Here is a 6,814-nt window from a genome sequence, read left to right as displayed (position 1 = left end):
ACATGGGATCTCTCAGAGGACTCTCAGCAGTGCCCAGGCCTCAGGGGCTGTGCCAGCCCCGCTGACTGAGGTCATCCACCCTGCCCTCTCTTAGGTCCACAGTGTCCTCTCTCCAGACCGCCAGCACTTGGCAACACAGAGCCCGGGACTAACGTCCCTCCTTCCCAATTCCAAGTTCCTGGTGTGTCAGTGTCCTGGGCTGACCGATGGTGTGACCGGTGACCAGCACGCTGTGGCTGCGGGGTACCCAGCAGGGCCTGCCTGTCTTCCCACGGTGCTCAGACTGGAAGTCCAAGATCAATGCCAGCTTGGCTGGGTTCTAAAAGGGTCTTTCTTGGCTTCTTGTTGTGTCCTTGTGTGGGTTTGTTTGGTTTGTTTTTTTTTTTTTTTGGGTGTATGCACACAGAGAGAATTCTCTCTCTTCCCCTTATTCTTTTTTTAATATTTATTTTCTTTGTTTATTTATTTGGCTGTGCCAGGTCTTAGTTGCAGCACTCAAGATCTTTGGTTGTGGCATGTGAACCCTTGGTTATGGCATGTGAGATCTAGTTCCCTCACTGGGGATCGAACCTGGGCCCCTTGAATTGGGAGCGTGGAGTCTTAACTGCTGAACCACCAGGGAAATCTGTCTTCCCCTTCTTATAAGGCCACCAACCCTACCGAGTTAGGACCCCACCTATAGGACTTCACTTAAGCTTAAGTACCTCCTAAGTTCAGTTCAGTTCAGTTGCTCAGTCGTATCCGACTCTTTGCGACCCCATGAATTGCAGCACGCCAGGCCTCCCTGTCCATCACCAACTCCCGGACCCCGCACCCACAGCTTGTTCGTCTCCAGCCACATCATCGGTCACTGCAGCCCCAGGATACTGACACACCAGGAACTTGGAATTGGGAAGGAGGGATGTTTTTTTTTTTCCCCAGAAAATGAATAAATAGCTTTATTTGGTATCTTTAAGAAGCTTCTCCTTCTGCAGGAGATGTAGGTGTGGTAGTGGAGACCGTCACTGGTTTCCGTGCGATTCTGTCCAGCTCCGCATGAACGTCTTACAGGACAGGCTTCTGGCCTGACTTTTTGGCAGACGGTGGTAAACCGCCGCCTCCGCCTGCAGCCCCACCTCCAGGGCTACCACCACCAACACCAGGGCCTCCTGGGGAGCCAGTCTTTTTACTCAGCAAACTGTTAAAGAAATTTGCCAGGACACCTTCACTTGTAGCTCCAGCTTTCATGTTTGGATCGATCTTTTTTGACCCAGCAGGGATGGGTGATACGCTAGCAACGTTGGATGACACAGATCTGTTTGGTGTTCGAGGGGAGCCTCTTGGGACTCTTGGTGAGGCATCCACAGGCCTTCCAGCTGCAGTTGGTGGTTGCTTTGCTAAAAGGGACTGTAGCTTCATAGGAAACACTTGGTCATCTTCCGCCATAATTTCTTTCTCATGCACAAACTTTCGGACAGGTGGTTTAGTTATGATGTCTTCAAAATTATCTTCTGCTTTTAACGTTTGAAAGTTTTCATGTAATATTCCTATTTTCTTATCATTATCCCACCCTGCTGGAATAAATACTGCATCTTTTTCCACAACAACAGCAGGAATCTTATAAGGAAATCCATAGAGTTTCTGGACGATGTACTTATATACTAAATCTATATTTTTATTTTCTTTTACTGAAGCGTATATAAGTGCTGCACCATACTGTAAACAAAACTTCCGGATATGTGACTGAATAAAATCAAAATGCTCATCTCTGTAGTCATGTTCTTTCTCCAACACACTAATGGCATCACACTGGAGCACCAGGGAAGCCACTTTCGGGAAGCCACTGTTGGGAAGCCACTGTTGGGAAGCCACACTGGAGCCACTGGAGCACCAGGGAAGTCCCCTGTTGGTAAGATTTTGACCGCTATATGAACCAAACATGAATCATGCAATATTTGTCTTTTTGTGTCTGGCTTATTTCACTGAGCATCATGTCCTCAAGATTCATTATATGGTGGCAGGTGTGGGCATTTCCTCCCTTTTTAAGGCTGAATAATATCCTACCACGACTGAGAGACTGATATCCTAGCTGATAATGGTATTTTTATTTTTCATAGCATCACATACATTCCCCTCTGGTAGAGATGAAGCTCCACAAAAAACTTCATCGTGTCATCTTCCAGCTTTACCTGACTCTCAGGTAAACACTGAAAAACAACCCAGACAGGAAGGCAAACATTCATCCACCTAGCAATGTGCAGTGATACCCTCCATTTCATCTGGGCAGATAAAGAATAAATAGACTCATCACAGTCCATGATCTCCAAGATCAAGGAGAACCTATATTATGGATGTGGTTTGTTTTGGCGGAGGTTCAGAGTTTTTCCCCAATCACAGAACTTCCTACAGTGTCAACAATTTATAGTCTGGCCCTGGGCTATTCCGTGTTCTGGCACCCAGTACAGAGAAAACAATCCTGAACTTCCTTATACACACTTTTCCTGAAAAAGTGCAGCTGCTCGTTAGCACCCATTAAATGACGGTGCCGAGCAAAGGCAGCAGAGCAAGCTTACCGCCAGTGTATGTGGGACGTGGTCACTTTTCAGCACAAAACAGGACAGTTTGGGTGCATTGGTGACAGGCTTGAGTGCAGCTGCCTTGGCTGGTGCAGAGCACTGGGTGTTGGGTGACTCCAAGGCTGCAGACCCGCGGTATCTAGGAGGGAAGGGGATATTTTAAAGTTTGGTTTGGACTCCAAATTGTTTCTTGTCTTTTGGGAAATTGTAGCCATTCTTGAGTCTCTAGCCCATCAGGAGAGTTTCCTATGGTCGCCAGAACAAGTTCTACAGATCAGGGCCCTCCTGCCCACCTCTTGTAAGGACCTTGTGGGGACACTGGGCCCACCCAGATGCCAGGATCATTCCCTCCTGAAGACGCTTAACTCAGTCATACCCGTAGAGTCCCTCTGCTGGTTAAGGCTACATGTCCACAGGTCATGGGATCAGAATGTGGACATGCTCTCTGATTGTGGAGTGTTCCAGAACTCTACCATCCTCCAGGGAAACCCTTGGATACACGTAGCCATTGAGTGCTTAGAATGTGTTCTGTGTGATTGAGGACTGATTTTTTGGCTGTGCTGGGTCTTCGTTGCTGTGTTTGGGCTTTCCTCTAGCGCAGCAAGCAGGGCTGCTCTCGTTTGCAGTATCCGGCCTTCTCCTTATGGTGGCTTCTTTTATTGTGGCTCTCGGACTCTAGAGCACAGGCTCGGTAGTTGTGGCACACGGGCTTAGTTGCCCCACGGCATGTGGGGTCTTCCCAGGCCAGGGATCGAACCCATGTTTCCCTTGTTGGCAGGCAGAGTCTTAACCACTGGACCACCAGGGAAGTCCCAAGGGACTGAATTTTAATTGTACATAAGTTTAATCAATGAGAATCGAAACATCACATGTGAGAGGCCTGCGGCCAGCGTGCTGGACTTGGTGTGAACAGGTTTGTGCATTTGTAAACACGTCCTCAGGGTGTATGTTGCATCCCATTTACAGGAAACACTGTGCTGTCCCCTCGGGAGCTGAGGTTTCTGAGGCTCTTTCAGGAGCAGGTGGCGCAGGGCAGGGTCAGAAGTGCTGGGATGTGGGCCGGGGTGCAGGGACTGCAGAAGGATGGATCACGGACATTGGTCACTCAGTGGCAGCTGAGCACTCAGCCCTCTGCTCACATCCTTCCTCAGCTATGCAGGCATCACAGAGTCACTGCCACCAGGTACCCAGCGCCACCAGGAAAGGTGGTCTCTGTTTACTCAAGTAGGACACAGGTAACTGTTCTCAGACAAGATGGTTTAAAACAAATGTGGCCTTACAAGGATCGAGTTGAGTGGTGATGCTGGTGAAAGCAGATTGGCTTGAAGAGTCAAAACAGATGCTGAGAAAGAAACAAGATCAAAAAGGACATGTTTCTGTCTAGCCTCTGAGCTGATGTCCCCACTCAGTTATAATCGATAACTCAAAGGTGTTTGTCCAGCAACAGGGCTGTCACCACCCATGACAGAGACACAGCCGGGCCGCCTTCCCAGCCTGGCCTGCGCTGGGCGTTCTCATGATGTTCAGCCATCCTCGACCCCGCTGCGTGTCAGAACCACATGGCGGCGTGGGCCTGACCCCCAGTGCTTGTGGTTCCCAGGGTCTAAGGAATGATGTTTTTAAAAAGCAGCCCAGGCAACTGGGTTGGGTGGGCTGGGATGAGGTCAGCCCACTTACATTTGTTACAAGAAGCTCTGTGAAAGTTCTGTGGGGCCACCCCCGGGTTTTAAAGGGGAAGCTGGGCTTTCTGGAGAGGTTGGAGGCAGGAGGCGATGGAACCGGCAGGAAGCTCATCTGGATTGCAGGCTGCATCGGGCTAGGCACAGCCTTTCACTCCTGTCTCTCTGATGTGTGCAACCGAAGGCGAGATACAGCCTCATGGAAGAAACCCGGAGCCCTGAACTTAACAATCTCATTGTATAATGACCTGTGGTTCTGCCTTGATGGAAACGCCGACCCAAAGACACGTGTTCAGGCAGCCTGCAGCTTATGAGGGTGGGGTTCTCAGGATGGTGGAAGGAAGCACAGTTATTGGAGGGGGTCTTTGGGTTGGGAGCTGGGGTTGATAGCAGCCGTGAGTCAACAGTCCACAGGCCATCCATTCCCATGGAGACTTCAGGACAGAGAAAGGCTGGTGTCCAGAGGGGCCTTGCTGGAGGAGAAAGGATCACAGGGCCCTGAACTGGACAACGCCCACCCCTTGGTGACATCCTGTCCCAACAAGAGCCCCGAGAGCAGATGGGTGCTTTTGTCTCCTCTTTCATGTCCACGCCGGGCCTTCCTCTGCGCACAGAAGTCTTAGTCTCCCGGTAGGTGTTCTGCTTTGTAGGTTATTTTTAAAATCTGGCATTAGCCCTGGGACTCTGAGATTCTCCTGGGAACCACACGGAGCCCGGACGCGTTGAGCGAAACCACAAACATGGGGGAGGAAGGACATCTGTCTCAGCCCTCAAAGCCACCGTACAGAAAACAAACACAGGTCCCGCCACTCCCCGTTCTGAGCGGTGGCGGGGCTGAGGCCGTTGGATCTGCAGGACCTGCTCGCTGTGAGGTGACTGTGGCTGAGCTTTGTGCCCTGGAATTCCGGGCCAGCCTTTAACTTCAAAGCTTCCCCACTTTGCTTTCATGTTATTTTCTCGTTTCGTCAAAGTACAAATGTGGACCCTGCCCACACCCCCTCCGTTGTCCATTCTGTGCCAACCGGGAATCCAGCCCCTTCCCACACAGCACTCCCCACAGCATCCCTGGAGGCCCCACTCCCACCTGCCTGATATCGGCCCCTCCTCCTCTCCCGGGACACCTGCTCCCTGGAGCTCCCGACCACGCCTAGTGTGCCCCCTGTACCCCAGCAAGAGTGGGGTTCCTCCTCTGTGGGGCTCATCCCTCCGTCCACCCAGCAATAGGGCCAGCCTGGAGGGTCCCCCGGGACCCCCGCCCCTTCCTCCCATGTGCCAGGCATCCATGGGTCCCAGTGGTACAGCCCTCCCTGCTGAGCCTCCCATCCTCCATTCTCCATGTTTGCACTGCACCCCGGCCACCCCGTCTCCAGACAGCATTACGTCGCCAGCCCTCTGGCTTTGCCATGTCCAGCATCTCCCCCAACCACCCACTCTTCTCTTGGCAGAGACTTGGGTGGGAAACAGCAACTTGACCATTCCTCCTGCTTCCATGTTCAGGACCACGGCTTCTGCTAAACTTAGGAGGAAGCACGAGCTCCCTTCCCATGGGCCTGGGGTGCAGCCCCACCCAGCTGGGGTTGCTATGCCCCATCCATGGGTCTGGGCATCAGTCAGTCCCTTCTCCACAGCCTCCCCCGGAGCATGGCATCCCTGCCTCCTCACCCCAGCCGCACCCTGGTACTGTCGCTGTTCTCACACTGGCACCTCGTTCCCTGCTGTTTTCCTGAAGGCGGTGTTCTTGCTTGCCTGCCCTCAGCGCTGCGTGAATACCTGCTGGGTGGACACTGCCCGAGGTGCTCTGGCTCCAGGTGCTGCCGGCCCCCCCATCAGCTATGCCCGCTGCCCCGACCCTGGACTGCTGCCCCATCCCGGGAGCGCCCTAGCCCTCCAGCTCTGCGCCTGAACTTTTCTCCATTACTAGGCTCCCCTCCTGTGATGTTCTCCTCCATCACCCAGCCCTCAGTGCCGGGGGCCTCCCGCCCGTGCGTGCTTCGCCTGCATCACACATTCTCGGGTGCTTACAAGTCGCCCACAGGCCATGGGTCCTCGGACAAAAGTTTTGTCCTTCCGAAGTTAGCCGTCATGGCATGTTAGCTGAGTAGATGGAAGAAAGCGAAGGTATTAGATGTTTCAGTTCAGTTCAGTTCAGTCGCTCAGTCGTGTGTGACTCTTTGCGACCCCGTGAATCGCAGCACGCCAGGCCTCCCTGTCCATTACCATCTCCTGGAGTTCAGTCAAACTCACGTCCATTGAGTCGGTGATGCCATCCAGCCATCTCATCCTCTGTTGTCCCCTTTCCCTCCTGCCCCCAATCCCTCCCAGCATCAGAGTCTTTTCCAATGAGTCAATTCTTCGCATGAGGTGGCCAAAGTACTGGAGTTTCAGCTTCAGCATCATTCCTTCCAAAGAACACCCAGGGCTGATCTCCTTTAGAATGGACTGGTTCAGATCACCAGATATTCACCTCCAATCAGGGAATTTGGTGCTTATAACTTGAGAAGTCCAGAGAAAGTAAGCAAAGTGCAGCAGGTGTGAAGGAGGTGTGGAATCTGCATGAAGCAGGTGTAGGACAGGTGTGGA

The 6,814-nt window shown here is 52.3% G+C and overlaps 1 long non-coding RNA gene and 1 pseudogene across 1 annotated transcript; both read right to left on the bottom strand.

Moving 5' to 3' along the window:
* Positions 1 to 908: 908 nt before the first annotated feature.
* LOC101904976 (cytoplasmic dynein 1 light intermediate chain 1-like) lies at positions 909 to 1,920 on the bottom strand (annotated as a pseudogene).
* Positions 1,921 to 2,062: 142 nt separating this feature from the next.
* On the bottom strand, positions 2,063 to 5,287 carry LOC112442269 (uncharacterized). The gene is made up of 3 exons (XR_009491283.1): positions 2,932 to 5,287; positions 2,553 to 2,694; positions 2,063 to 2,186 (listed from the first exon to the last, which is right to left on the bottom strand). It is a non-coding gene; the product is annotated as an uncharacterized lncRNA (long non-coding RNA).
* Positions 5,288 to 6,814: the final 1,527 nt, after the last annotated feature.

Source organism: Bos taurus, chromosome 18 (assembly GCF_002263795.3).
Source record: "Bos taurus isolate L1 Dominette 01449 registration number 42190680 breed Hereford chromosome 18, ARS-UCD2.0, whole genome shotgun sequence".
NCBI classification, from domain to species: domain Eukaryota; kingdom Metazoa; phylum Chordata; class Mammalia; order Artiodactyla; family Bovidae; genus Bos; species Bos taurus.
This window is presented reverse-complemented; position numbering and strand designations above follow the sequence as displayed.